This window comes from Melanotaenia boesemani, chromosome 22, assembly GCF_017639745.1.
Source record: "Melanotaenia boesemani isolate fMelBoe1 chromosome 22, fMelBoe1.pri, whole genome shotgun sequence".
NCBI classification, from domain to species: domain Eukaryota; kingdom Metazoa; phylum Chordata; class Actinopteri; order Atheriniformes; family Melanotaeniidae; genus Melanotaenia; species Melanotaenia boesemani.
Genome location: NC_055703.1, coordinates 1,676,856 through 1,688,920, shown reverse-complemented (window position 1 = coordinate 1,688,920; position 12,065 = coordinate 1,676,856). Strand labels below are relative to the sequence as shown.

General features: G+C 40.3%; 1 protein-coding gene across 2 annotated transcripts in view; it reads right to left on the bottom strand.

Annotated features, from left to right (window-relative positions):
* Positions 1–12,065, bottom strand: part of bach2b (BTB and CNC homology 1, basic leucine zipper transcription factor 2b) — a 109,772-nt gene that overhangs the window by 97,393 nt on the left and 314 nt on the right. The gene's annotated exons all lie outside the window — the stretch shown is intronic.

Sequence of the window (12,065 nt, the reverse complement as noted above, 5' to 3'; positions counted from 1 at the left end):
AGCAGACGACCTCAGGCTGCAGAGGAAGCAGCACACAGCACCATCCACCTGATGCATGAGTGGAGACAGAAATCTTCATCCTCTTCTTCACTCTGACAGACATTTGTGACCAACCTGGAGGCTGCAGGTGCACAAGCAGCGAGGCTGCTCACATGCTCAACCCACACAACCATTTTGCTTGTAAATGCTGGAGTGTTTAAAGGGAAATAAACAGACTTTCCAGAAGCTTTGTTACAACACAGAAATAATTCACCAGACACTCATTTACAGACTTTTTCTGCCAAGTTTACATAAAAATTAAGCTTCAGCATTGAGATATAGTCCTAGTCTCCACACTAGACCTTTAATTAATTAATAAATAAGTAAATTAATTTGGTTTCTAAAGGTTTTTAATTCATTGTAATTCATTTTTCCAAGAAGCCGGCTCAATGATTCAAGTCGCACATCTTTGTATTAAATCCAATCTTTTGGTTTTGGTGTAAATTTGTTCAAAACGTCTTACAGATGAACTTATTTACTGGTATAAATGATTGATTCCTTAGTTTATATTTCAGGCGTTATTTCATGTTTTTGTCATGTGACTTTTCTTCTTCTCACAAGCTGATCTGTGAACGAGTTTTCTTAAATTTACATTCATGAACTGCAGCTTTGAGCTTGATGATATTTTCATGGCTGCCGTTAAGAAATGTGTCTCTGTGCTGATAAAATGTTTTAATGCAGCATCATGGAGAGCCAAGCGGCTCCTTGTGGCAGCAAACATAAAGGTGTGATCCGGCTGCTGGATCCTCTCTGGTCATGTGACTCAGCAGCTGGAGAGAAAAGTGATGAGGAACCTGTAGCAGGTTTAAAAGGAGAGCAGCAGCGTTCCCTCAGAGACACGCTGCCTTGTTTTTACAGATAACCGCTGTGTTTGCTTGTAGGACCATAAAAATATAAAAACATTATAAAAACGATTTTTATAAAATCTTATTTCTGTCAAACATTTTCTTACTTCTTAACCTCACTATTCAAAATATATAAGCTGGCTGAAAATGAAATAATGCATCTTTACAAACTGAAACAACACTCCGAGAATGAAACAAAAGCACTAAAACACACAGAAATACCAGGAATCCTAAATGTGTTGTTGAAGTCAAACTCAGTTATTACTTATACAGAATTAGATAAATAATCTAACCTCAGAGGAAAAGTTGTGTAAATAAGGCACCAGATTTAATCCAGAAAAGTCATTAAACAAAGCAGTTTTTTTGTCTCTATTCAGACCGGTGGGTCCCAAACTATCTTCAAATACTGAGAAGCCACGCTGAATGCGGACGACCCCCTGCCCCACCCCGTTCTGAAACCAGCTGTTTTTTTCTTCAAAAGTGAGAATATGTGAAATTCTCACCAAAATACTGTATTCTGGCTCAGTCCTGTCCTTCCATAAATCCAACGTTAAATTAACAACATATAGAAAAATGAGTAGAAATTAGTCCTAACAGCTGAACTAACTGTCCACAGTTTACATTATAGTCTCAGTTTGTCATTTTCAGCCACAACAGCATCTCCACAGAATCAGTAGCTCTGAAGTCTGAACATCTTCTTCACCAGGCCTGATTTTCTGCTTCCTGTCTGTAATGACAGACCCAGCATGTTCAGACCCACTGTTCGACTCTGGACAGTCCTTCTGTTTGGTATCAGGTTTTATTTTGTAGGGTTATTCCTTCATGTTAATTTCCTGTTTAATTCCAGATGCTAATGTCAGGGTGCGTGGAGGATGATCCAGAGGGCAGGTGAACGTAAGAGTCATCAGTTTAATGAAGACATAAAGAGTCCCTGCACAGACAGGATGAAAAAAGAAGAAAAAAAAAACAAGACAACAAGACAAGAAAACTGAAACTAAGAAGTGGACTAATACTAACAAGGGACACAAAGGATAACAAGCGGGACAGTTACAAGGATTTCTCAATTAAAAGAAACCTAAAGGCACTAAAAGGTAAAAAAACAAATGAGGAGCAGGTGAACAGGAAATGAACACAAAGAAATAACCTTACACAACTAAACAGGAAACCAGAAAATCAACTAAAAAACTAACAAAAACAGCAAAACCAAAACCTCTAGACCATGACAGTGTGTACAATCCTGGTGTCTACAGAGAGCAGAAACATGTCAGATTACTACAAGAGGCAGGATCAAGATACGTGTTACTATGCCAGAGTAAATTCACCTGGAACATAGTAGAACATGTGAATTTCATCTCCGACTGAAAGAAAACCACATTACTTACAGTTGAAAGAGAATAGCAGACCAATTAACCTATCAATGAGAAACGTAAGCCTAGAAATGAGTAAAGTAATCCTAGAAATGAGTAAAGTAATCCTAGGAATGAGTAAAGTCATCCTAGGAATGAGTAAAGTAATCCTAGAAAATAATAAAGTAATCATAGGAAAGGGCAGAGTAGTCCTAGGAATGAGTGAAGTAATCCTAGGAATGAGTGAAGTAATCCTAGGAATGAGTATAGTAGTACTAGGAATGAGTAAAGTAATCCTAGGAATGAGTAAAGTAATCCTAGGAATGAGTAAAGTAATCATGGGAATGAGCAGAGTAGTCAGAGGAATGAGTAAACTAATCCTAGGAATGAGTAAAGTAATTCCAGAAATGAGAACAGTAGTACTAGGAATAAGTAAAGTAGTCCTAGGAATGAGTAAAGTAGTCCTTGGAACGAGTAAAGTAATCATAGGAATGAGAAAAGTCATCCAAGGAATGAGTAAAGTAATCCTAGGAAAAAGTAAAGTAATCCGAGGAATAAGGAAAGCAGTCCTACGAATGAGTAAGTTAATCCCAGGAATGAGTAAAGTAGTCCTAGGAATGTGTAAAGTAATCATAGGAAGGGGTAAAGTAATCATAGGAATGAGTAAAGTAATTTTAGGAATGAGTAAAGTAATCCTAGGAATGAGTAAGCAGTCCTAGGAATGAGTAACGTAATCATAGGAATGAGTAAAGTAATCCTAGGAATGAGTAAAGCAATCCTAGGAATGAGTAAAGTAATTTTAGGAATGAGTAAAGCAATCCTAGGAATGAGTAAAGTAATTTTAGGAATGAGTAAAGTAATCCTAAGAATGAGTAAAGTAATCCTAAGAATGAGTAAGCAGTCCTAGGAATGAGAAACGTAATCATAGGAATGAGTAAAGTAGTCCTAGAAATGGGTAAAGTAATCCTATGAATGAGTACAGTAGTACTAGGAATGAGTAAAGTAATGCTAGGAATGAGTAAAGCAATCATGGGAATGAGTAAAGTAATCCTAGGAATGAGCAAAGAATTCCTAGGAATGAGTAAAGTAATCCTAGGAATGAGTAAAGTAATCCTAGGAATGAGCAAAGAATTTCTAGGAATGAGTAAAGTAATTCTAGGAATGAGCAAAGAATTTCTAGGAATGAGTAAAGTAATCCTGGAATGAGTAAAGTAATACTAGGAACAGACTGGGCGATATGGCCTAAAAATAAAATCTCTGATTTTGTATAAGCAAATCTGATTTTTGATTTTAATAGTTTTTTTTCTTTTATTTTATAAAACATAAATAAACTTATTAAAAACATTTTTTTGTTTATATAAATGAATGCCAGCAAAAACAAAGCATATAATGTCATAGCAGCTTTTCCACCATATAAAGACTTCATATCTTACATAGAAATATGTGACACAACGCATCCGTGATCTCTTTCCATCTGGATCCTTATCATACAGGATCCACGGCAGGAATAATTCCCCTGATGAAGGTTGTCTCTTAACGAGGGTTTGCGGTAGTGATGCGCGGGTCGGGTTTTTTTACGACCCGCGGGTCCCGCTCTTTTTAAAAAATTGGACCGCACCAAACCGCCCCGCACCTCCGCTTCTATTTTTTTAACCCGACCCGCCCCGCCCCATTAAAACACATGTTATGATATTGACGAATGCTTTTATTTAGTCTGAGAAAGGTGCATATGGTCTCCTAAATTGGCACTGGAAACTGGCAACACAAAATGTATTTTCAAATGAACGTTAAGCCTATAAACATAAATAGGCAAATAAATAAAGTGTTTTAAAGCGTTTAAGTGTTATAAAGCACATAGCCAATGCTGCTGCTGTTGTCTGCACTGATTACCTCGTTGAACCTGTCCCAAACCTGTGATTTAGCCATTTGACCCTCTTTCTTCTTTTCAAGGACGTAAACTCCCGAACGAATGCTATTCAACACTTCTTCTTCCATCTTTTGTTGCTTGTCTGCTTGGCGCTTTCTGCACCTGCGTAGCCTACTACGCGCCTACGTGGACATTACGTTACAAAACGTGACCTGTGTTTAAATAACTGATAAATATTTTGTCTTACATATTATAGTAACAAAATGTAGACACTGATTAAGGTCTTTATTTTCAGTTTGACAAAAAATAAAATTAATAGATAGAACTAGATATTTCAGAATAGTAAACCACACCAACCCGCCCGCAGTGAAGCGAAAATTCTTTGACCCGCCCCAACCCGACCCGCGGGTAACCCGCGGGACCCGCGGGTTAGGAGGCGGCCCGCGCATCACTAGTTTGCAGCATTTCTCACTGCAGTTATACGTACAGCTAAATCCCAGGCGTGACTGAAGGGTCACTTCACTGAAAATCTGTCAGACAAACACCGTTCTGTTAACTAACTGTGGAAAAAAAATACAGATTTTCATAAAAATAAATCTCCAGAAATGGAAAATTCGATTTATCGATTTTATCGATTAATCGCCCAGCCCTAACTAGGAATGAGTAAAGTGTGGATGCTGGTGCTTGGTAGAGTCTTTTAGCTGAGCTTGTCCCATCTTGTTGTTATGCTACATGTTAACATTGCTGCTACCTGCTGGACTGCAGGATCTCATACTGCTCCTGTAAACTGAGATCATTGATCATTGATGTGAGCTCATTGATCTTTGCTTCATTTTGAGCTGGAAGGTGAAAGTTACATGAACTGGTTAAAATGGGAATAAGACGGACCTCCAGCAGAGACAGACTACCAGGCTGAGAGCAATGACGGCCTAAATATGTCCATAACTTTCACACCTCTAACTCTTCCAGTGTTTTCCAAAGCCATTGGAATGAATTAATTAGCTCAATGTGGTCATAAACTTATTGATGACTTCAAGATGGGTCAAAAAGTGAGAGTTTAGAAGCTCAACATCCCTGCTTGAGGCAGTGGGAGGTGTCTGTGAAATCATCAAATAGCTTTGACACAACTATCAGGATGATCTTATAATTTCATACAGACAGCATGAATAAAGAAACTAAACACTCACACACACGCACACACATAAACCAAAACAGAGCAATCAGAAATCTGCCCGCGGTGTTTCGATGTGACAGCCTGTTGGCGATAGTCGGATCTGTGCAGCAAACAGCCAGCACAGGCTGATGGGACCCGGGTCTGCCAGGATAATGCAGTCTGATTTCACACGTCCAGCAGTAACACCAGCGCCCATCGCAGCCCAGAACGCTGGACAAGAAGAATGAGCAGCCATGACACAACGGGGAAGGGGAAGAAGGGATGGCCTTAGAGAGAAAGGCAGAGGGGAAACAATAGCTCTTGGTGTAAAGATGGGGGATCTGAGATTTCTCCAGCAGTTCAGCCCCATCCATGCCTCACGCTGGCTGAAGCCCAGTCAAACATGCCTTTGTGCTGACGTGGGAAAACTATGGGAACATGTTTGGGTTATTTTTTTCCTCAAGCTAAGGATCTAACTTGGGATGGTGAGCTGAAACTTGAGGGAGGGTCACTTAAATGTTTTAGGTGATGCAAAGATGCAGAAAAGAGAAAAAGCAAAGACTCAATCTGCAGCATGTGAGATTACTCCTCCTCATCAAAACTATTCCAGCTGCAATTTCATGAACCATTAACCCATAAGTGCCTGCTTACTTCTGAACACACGCAGCTTCTCCAGTCATTAGCATTTTTCATCATCAAGCAACAAAGAGGAGGATTCAGCCGGCTCTGCGGAGCCCCAGAGGAACAGCTCTGGATGTTACGGCTCAGAAGAGAAAGCCTGAAAAGGAGCGGTGGGTAGACAGGGTTGCAGGATGGGATCCTGTTGCCGTGTGAGATTTCAGCTGTGGCTGGGAGCCCTGAGAGACTCATTATACTCAGATCCCCAAAACAGACTCACTCAGGCTGAGAGACGTTCCCAAGCCACGCTCAAGTTAAATGATGCAGGTTACATAACAGCAGTGAATCAGTTAAAATGGTTGCTGATGTGTTTTAATGGTCAATGGCTGTTTCACTAAGAGACTATGTGTTATTTAAGATCCGTCTGTAAGCACCACATTCCTGATCAATGCTTAAAACTCCAACAGAACCCATCCCGTCCAGGAGGTTTGCAATCCAGCCACTAAATGTAGTTTTATTCAGAGACTCTATCTGGTAAATCCACAATGATCCATGATAACAGCATTATTTATCACATTTCACCATAAAAGCATCACCATCACTACTATGTTGCTAAGAGACCTCTATTTAGACCTGGACATGATGATGAAGCCACTTCCTGTCAGACTTTCCACCAATCAGAGAGCTTAGATTGACGGTAACGTCCAATCAGGAGCAGCCAAAGATCAACCAGTGAGCAGAAAGTTCTATGTGTGTGTGAAAAGAAGAAAAATAATGCTCCTCTATGGCTGGAATAAAGCCAAGAAGACGTTTCTGATGCACGGTGGCGCCACAAAGCAGCTGAGCTGGAGTTGGTTTAGTGAGGATAGCAGGTAAATAGTAGCAGGAATAACTGGAAATGAGGAAAAAGTGGAAACATGGAAATAGTTTCTGTTGTGTGTTTGTTTCAATAACAATATTTTTTCTCCTGAAAGCCAAAACTTGAGAGAACGATGAGATGAGAAAAGGTTTGGTCACTGTTGATCTGTGTGTTATTTCTACAAAGTTCTGTTAGTAATAAATTCTGCTTTCTTCTTCTGGTCGACCTTTATGCTGCTACATCTATTCATACATTCATTTTACATCATTTACCTCCCAATCTGACAGCTGCTACATACTGGTTTATACTGGGATTAACAGCTGTTACAGACTGGTGTATACTGGGATTAAAAGCTGCTACAGACTGGTTTATACTGAGATTAAAAGCTGCTACAGACTGGTTTATACTGGGATTAAAAGCTGTTACAGACTGGTTTATACTGGGATTAAAAGCTGTTACAGACTGGTTTATACTGGGATTAAAAGCTGCTACAGACTGGTTTATACTGGGATTAAAAGCTGTTACAGACTGGTTTATATTGGGATTAAAAGCTGCTACAGACTGGTTTATATTGGGATTAAAAGCTGTTACAGACTGGTTTATACTGGGATTAAAAACTGTTACAGACTGGTTTATACTGGGATTAAAAGCTGCTACAGACTGGTTTATACTGGGATTAAAAGCTGCTACAGACTGGTTTATATTGGGATTAAACGCTGTTACAGACTGGTTTATACTGGGATTAAAAGCTGTTACAGACTGGTTTATACTGGGATTAAAAGCTGTTACAGACTGGTTTATACTGGGATTAAAAGCTTCTACAGACTGGTTTATACTGGGATTAAAAGCTGTTACAGACTGGTGTATACTGGGATTAAAAGCTGCTACAGACTGGTTTATACTGAGATTAAAAGCTGCTACAGACTGGTTTATACTGGGATTAAAAGCTGTTACAGACTGGTTTATACTGGGATTAAAAGCTGTTACAGACTGGTTTATACTGGGATTAAAAGCTGCTACAGACTGGTTTATACTGGGATTAAAAGCTGTTACAGACTGGTTTATATTGGGATTAAAAGCTGCTACAGACTGGTTTATATTGGGATTAAAAGCTGTTACAGACTGGTTTATACTGGGATTAAAAGCTGTTACAGACTGGTTTATACTGGGATTAAAAGCTGCTACAGACTGGTTTATACTGGGATTAAAAGCTGCTACAGACTGGTTTATATTGGGATTAAAAGCTGTTACAGACTGGTTTATACTGGGATTAAAAGCTGTTACAGACTGGTTTATACTGGGATTAAAAGCTGTTACAGACTGGTTTATACTGGGATTAAAAGCTTCTACAGACTGGTTTATACTGGGATTAAAAGCTGTTACAGACTGGTTTATATTGGGATTAAAAGCTGTTACAGACTGGTTTATATTGGGATTAAAAGCTGTTACAGACTGGTTTATACTGGGATTAAAAGCTGTTACAGACTGGTTTATACTGGGATTAAAAGCTGTTACAGACTGGTTTATACTGGGATTAAAAGCTTCTACAGACTGGTTTATACTGGGATTAAAAGCTGTTACAGACTGGTTTATATTGGGATTAAAAGCTGTTACAGACTGGTTTATACTGGGATTAAAAGCTGTTACAGACTGGTTTATACTGGGATTAAAAGCTGCTACACACTGGTTTATACTGGGATTAAAAGCTGCTACAGACTGGTTTACACTGGGATTAAAAGCTGTTACAGACTGGTTTATACTGGGATTAAAAGCTTCTACAGACTGGTTTATACTGGGATTAAAAGCTGTTACAGACTGGTTTATATTGGGATTAAAAGCTGTTACAGACTGGTTTATATTGGGATTAAAAGCTGTTACAGACTGGTTTATACTGGGATTAAAAGCTGTTACAGACTGGTTTATACTGGGATTAAAAGCTTCTACAGACTGGTTTATACTGGGATTAAAAGCTGCTACAGACTGGTTTATATTGGGATTAAAAGCTGTTACAGACTGGTTTATACTGGGATTAAAAGCTGTTACAGACTGGTTTATACTGGGATTAAAAGCTGTTACAGACTGGTTTATACTGGGATTAAAAGCTTCTACAGACTGGTTTATACTGGGATTAAAAGCTGTTACAGACTGGTTTATATTGGGATTAAAAGCTGTTACAGACTGGTTTATATTGGGATTAAAAGCTGTTACAGACTGGTTTATACTGGGATTAAAAGCTGTTACAGACTGGTTTATACTGGGATTAAAAGCTGTTACAGACTGGTTTATACTGGGATTAAAAGCTTCTACAGACTGGTTTATACTGGGATTAAAAGCTGTTACAGACTGGTTTATATTGGGATTAAAAGCTGTTACAGACTGGTTTATACTGGGATTAAAAGCTGTTACAGACTGGTTTATACTGGGATTAAAAGCTGCTACACACTGGTTTATACTGGGATTAAAAGCTGCTACAGACTGGTTTACACTGGGATTAAAAGCTGTTACAGACTGGTTTATACTGGGATTAAAAGCTTCTACAGACTGGTTTATACTGGGATTAAAAGCTGTTACAGACTGGTTTATATTGGGATTAAAAGCTGTTACAGACTGGTTTATACTGGGATTAAAAGCTGTTACAGACTGGTTTATACTGGGATTAAAAGCTGTTACAGACTGGTTTATACTGGGATTAAAAGCTTCTACAGACTGGTTTATACTGGGATTAAAAGCTGTTACAGACTGGTTTATATTGGGATTAAAAGCTGTTACAGACTGGTTTATACTGGGATTAAAAGCTGTTACAGACTGGTTTATACTGGGATTAAAAGCTGTTACAGACTGGTTTATACTGGGATTAAAAGCTGTTACAGACTGGTTTATACTGGGGTTAAAAGCTGCTACAGACTGGTTTATACTGGGATTAAAAGCTGTTACAGACTGGTTTATATTGGGATTAAAAGCTGTTACAGACTGGTTTATACTGGGATTAAAAGCTGTTACAGACTGGTTTATACTGGGATTAAAAGCTGCTACACACTGGTTTATACTGGGATTAAAAGCTGCTACAGACTGGTTTACACTGGGATTAAAAGCTTCGGCTTCTAGTATTTTCATATTTAAACACTTGAACCAGTAAAAAATGGCTTGGACCTTTCGGGGTTAATATCTAAACTGACTTTAAGTCGGATTGTCTGTGTGAATTGTAACCATCATCACTTATTTGGCTTTGCAGCTTTGCAGCCAGGAGAGGAGCAGAAGAAAGAGAGATTTAAAATTCAGTGATGCAACACCGATGCAACTATTCATTGTGGAGTCAAACTATGTTTACACTGCTATGATTTGGCCAAAATGTGCCAATTTCAAGAGGTTAATTATAAACTAAAAAGTTGTTTGAAATGATCTTTGCAGACATCACTGATGTAGTTCTGCTTTTTATTAAACACACATTTGTTTTTTTGTCTTACTGGAAATTCAATACTGATGAGTGTTGGAGGAGTAAAACCAGAAACTCTGACTAAATTAATTCAAATCAGATGTTCCAAGCGTAATAAAAAAGCAACTATGAATATTTCTACATGTTAAAGTATCTTCTGGTCGGGATACGTCTGGTTGAAATGGTATATCTTTGTTTTCTTCATTTGGTTTTTCATGTCTGATCCGAGCTGCTGCAGCACAAAGAAAAAGGCGACGTTGTACCAAATCTCTTTACGGCAGATTGGTTGAAGTGTTCTTTAAGCCTGACTGAGTCACTCTGGGTTCTACAGTGTTGGACCACCCCCCTCCCCCTCCTCACAGGACATTGCTTTGCATGGGGGGCGCAGAATGGCAGGGGGATACTGTACCGAACAAAGGGCTCGGTGCGTAAAACTGCGCATGAGTGCTGCCGCCTGGCACACGTTGTGCAAGCACCGCGGTGTCAGTGAAAATCAGCTGCCTTCAAAATGACACTTATCATTGATGCTCCTTCACACACCTGCAACCCCCCGCCCCTCCTCCTCACCGTGCAGCTCGCACCGGTAACTTACGTGGAAGCGCGAGTGCGACGCATGTAACAGAAGCGGAGGGTGATGCTGCGATGCGCTCAGCTTGCATCAGCATTTACAGACAAAGAGGCTGCGATGGATGTCAGAGCTCCTCAGAGTGCTGCATCACTCCGCTGCCTCACGTGCCGATCGAACTGGAGATGCTTCACCCTAAAATCACCACTTTGCCGAGGAGATTGCCAGTTCAACTGAACACACACGCGCACGCACGTGCTTTCGCGTACTGAACAAAGGGGTCCTTACTTGAGGATGACTGTTAACATTTGGCTTTTTATTATGTGTTTAGAATGATGGTGCTGACAAGATGTGCCACACTACTGCTTAATGAGAAGATTTAATTGAGAACATTTGATAGAAATGTGAAAAATAAATGGAAAAATCAGGAAAACGAACACGAGAAACTGAATAAATACCAAGGACTCAAGGAAGAGCTGGAGGAAGGTGAAGTAGGGCCAGTGGTCATCGGAGCACTGGGGGCCGTGTCCCCCACACTGGAGAAGTGGCTCCAGCAGATACCTGCCATACACACCTCATGACCGCTGCTTCCCAGGCTGCTACATAATAAAACTGACTAAGCCACTGCAGCATCCTCTCACATGACAATGCAGGACCGCGCGCGTTGAAACGGCGCAGCTTCTTCTTTTTATTGCTATTTTATTTTTCTTGTCTCTTTAAAGGCAGGTTGTATCTGCTTGGAGCGAGGCGGGAGTGGAAAGCTTCTCCAGCCCCGTTTCAGCAGGACGGGCTGAGTGAGGATGACAATGCGGGCTCACAAACGGCTTCGTCAGGACTCAGAGATGAGATGAGTCCAGGGCTGCCGGAGCAAACAAGGCTCGTCCTTAGACAGAAATCTGTGCGCGTCAGCGAGGACAAAAACACCAAATAACAGCAGCAGCTGCTGCAGTAATAGTAATGATATAATAATAAAAAGAGGCGTTTAGTGACGCTGCACGCGCTGTTTGCGGAGCATTCCGCAGCGGCGTGCCTGGTCCTCCTCCGGGATCACCAACATCTACTTCTCACAAACAGAAAGCAGCGCACATACACGGCGCGTTGACTCAAAGCATAACAGGATGTGGTGGAGTTGTGTTTCACTCCTGAAGCCGCGTTCACACCCTTACACATTTCACCCTCCAGTTGTCGCACCGCACGCCAGAGCTTTCATGATTCATGCGTGCGGTTTTTTCTTTACTTTCCCCTCTGCTTCTTGCAGGCTCACATACTTGTAGAACTAAGAAGGGGGCTCGCGCCCACCGCCGTGCCACTTATGCAAGTTTGCAACGCGGTTCCTGGAG